We start from the raw sequence: 2,737 nt of genomic DNA on the forward strand, positions 1-2,737 counted from the left end.
TTTTTTCTTTGTGGTTTTCCTCTGGACCACTTGCCACTGACCTGTTTGTCCATCTGCTGCCTCCTCCTCCATTGATTCTGTCTGTGGAGGAGGGGTTTCCGGGCGCTGGGTAGGTGCTGGGTCGTTGGTTTCAGCTGCCTCCCCTTCCTTCTCAGGTTGAAGTTCCTCACTGCGGAGAAGGTTGCTGGTTTCCTTTCGAACAGCGGACGCCTTCATCGAACCTTCTCCCGGCCTTTCCTTGGACCTTGCCGCCTGAGCATAGCTGAGGCAACGTTTTGGGCAGGTCTTGTAGAGATGGCCTGCCGCACCGCACAAGTTGCAACACTTAGTCTGCTTACAGTCCTTGGTCTGATGGCCTTCCTCCTTGCAGTTCTTGCAAACAACCGTGCTGCAGTTGGCTGCCATGTGACCAGATTTGCCACAGATGTGGCAAACTCTGGGCTGCCCAGCGTAGACCAAGAAGCCTCGACTTCCCCCGATAGCGAAGCTGGAGGGAGGGTGGATGATGGCTCCACTGGGATCTACCTTCAAGGTCACCTTGACCTGCCGCTTGCTGGTCCAGATCCCAAAGGGGTCCTTGACATCAGTGCTGCTGCCGGCCACCTCGACGTACCTGGCGAGAAAGGTGAGTACATCCACCACCGGAACATGGGGGTTGTAGAGGTGAATCGTCACCACCCGGTCCCGTTGTGACGGAAGCGTGAAGAGCGGCTCCGCTGTGAGGATCGACAGTGGCGCCCGGTCCCCTTTCTCCTTGAACGCCTTCAGGAACTTGATGCATCCCGCCACATTCCGGAAAGTCACGTCGAAGTATCCACTGCTGGGGAAATCCTGCAGGCAGAAGACGTCCGTCGCTTGAAATCCGCAGCAATCGAAGAGAATTTTCTTGATGAAGAAGGTGCGATCGACCGGTGCATCTCCTTCCTTATCCTTCACGACCACCCGAACGGTGTTGCGCACTCCCTGGCCCGAAGCTCGAAAATTGGTTGCAGCCATTTTACTCAAAGCTTCCCCAGGATCAAAAGGCAATGATCATGGTCTCTTCTCAATCAAATAAGCACTGATAAGAACAGATACTACACTTGATCTTAGCCAAAAGGCCGAGAAGCTTAAAATGGTTTTGATCTTGGTAAACTCCAATTGCACAAGTTCTGCCATCTCACAACCCATTACAGCCAAATATACTTTCTTGCCTTGTGCCCTTTCCTTTTGATCTCATGACAATGAGGAAATTCAGTGAGAAGTTTTCTTGTCATTTCTATCACCAGATTTGGAACCTGTTGAATGACATTTTAAATGGTGCCAACCCTTTACTGCAGCTCAGCTCATCAAACATTCACTGTTATCATTGGCCTATTCGGTATCTTCTTGCACTACATCTGCTGAACAACATTACTTTCTTGTAGCTCCACTTTCTTCACATTGAAAACCTGTCAGAAATATGCAGTTTCAAAGCTAAGCAACTTGTAAAAGATTGGAGGAGGGTGACAGTGTCTAATTACGAATGGGAACAACTCTTGTATATTCATGCGTTAAGTATCTGGAAGAAGCAGGAAGATGAGATCCTGGTGCTTATTTATCCTGTTATCTGTGAAACCCATCGTTTCTCAATGTCCTGCATCTTTCATTCCCACTCCCTGCTTTCCAGGTCAGGCTGGCTTTCACGAATTTGGTCTGTTTGCATCAAGCAGCTCATTCACCTGCAAGCTGGAGGAGCAGAGGGAGCTGGAGGAAAAGCAGTGATAGAAGCAGAAGGAGATGCCACATGAAACTAACAGGATTTGATGTGTGTCAGTTGTTTCTGCTGATATATGACAGCCCATGTGTTTCCTTGCACATTTCACAGGAGCCGCATTGATTCTGTTGTTGCGTTTTGGAAATTGAAACTTGTACATCCGCAGCTTGTGCTTCTGTTTCATGTTACTGTCCATTTAATGCTTATGCCTTCATCACTCAGTGCTGTCATTACCTGGATAAATCATTTCTGTTCAAACTAAACACTCCATTTTGTATGAGAAACATCTCTGTGGTGAAAGTAGACTGAAGTGAAGGAACAGGAATAGCAGCGCATGTCAGTTAACTTGCCGGGTAGCGCAGTCAATTCCCTGGTGGTCTTGCTGTGTTTATTGCTTTTATATAGCAATAAGGAACCAAACAATCTTCAGTTGAGTTGTCATAAACTGTGAGTTCTTTATTGGTATAGTAACACATTTACAGGAGAGCTTGTCTCACTCATGTGACCAGGTGTCACGTTCAACTCCAGTGAACTGATCACGTGTTGTTGTGACATCACTTCCTCTGATGGTGTATAGCATTTAAACTGTAAAATCCATATCACAACATCCCCTTTCCTAAAATGGAGACACATAAAAGACAACTATGTAAATAATGGAGTGAAATGACTTTTAAAAATATTTACACACACATTGACGATGATGTTCTTCAGTCTCTGAATCATACAGGTGGTCTGCTGACTCAAACTGATCTTGTGAAAATGTAGTTTCATGGAGAACTGGACTTCTCAGCCTTCTTGACTTGACTTTCATGTGTGGTGGGGCAGGCCACCTCGACAAAACCTGCCTCAGTTAGGCTCAGGCGGCAAGGCCCAAGGAAAGGCTTTCCATTAAAATTGACACATCTTCACAGAACACCTTTTACATGAACAAGCTATAAATAGGCAGAAGCAGGACATTGAGAACATGAAGCTCTGTAAAACCAATTATCAGCTGTCAGGGAA

The 2,737-nt window shown here is 46.6% G+C and overlaps 1 pseudogene; it reads right to left on the minus strand.

Moving 5' to 3' along the window:
- Positions 1-1,003: 1,003 nt before the first annotated feature.
- On the minus strand, positions 1,004-1,112 carry LOC137362246 (U2 spliceosomal RNA; annotated as a pseudogene).
- Between the last annotated feature and the right edge of the window lie 1,625 nt (positions 1,113-2,737).

This window comes from Heterodontus francisci, unplaced genomic scaffold, assembly GCF_036365525.1.
Source record: "Heterodontus francisci isolate sHetFra1 unplaced genomic scaffold, sHetFra1.hap1 HAP1_SCAFFOLD_526, whole genome shotgun sequence".
NCBI lineage: Eukaryota > Metazoa > Chordata > Chondrichthyes > Heterodontiformes > Heterodontidae > Heterodontus > Heterodontus francisci.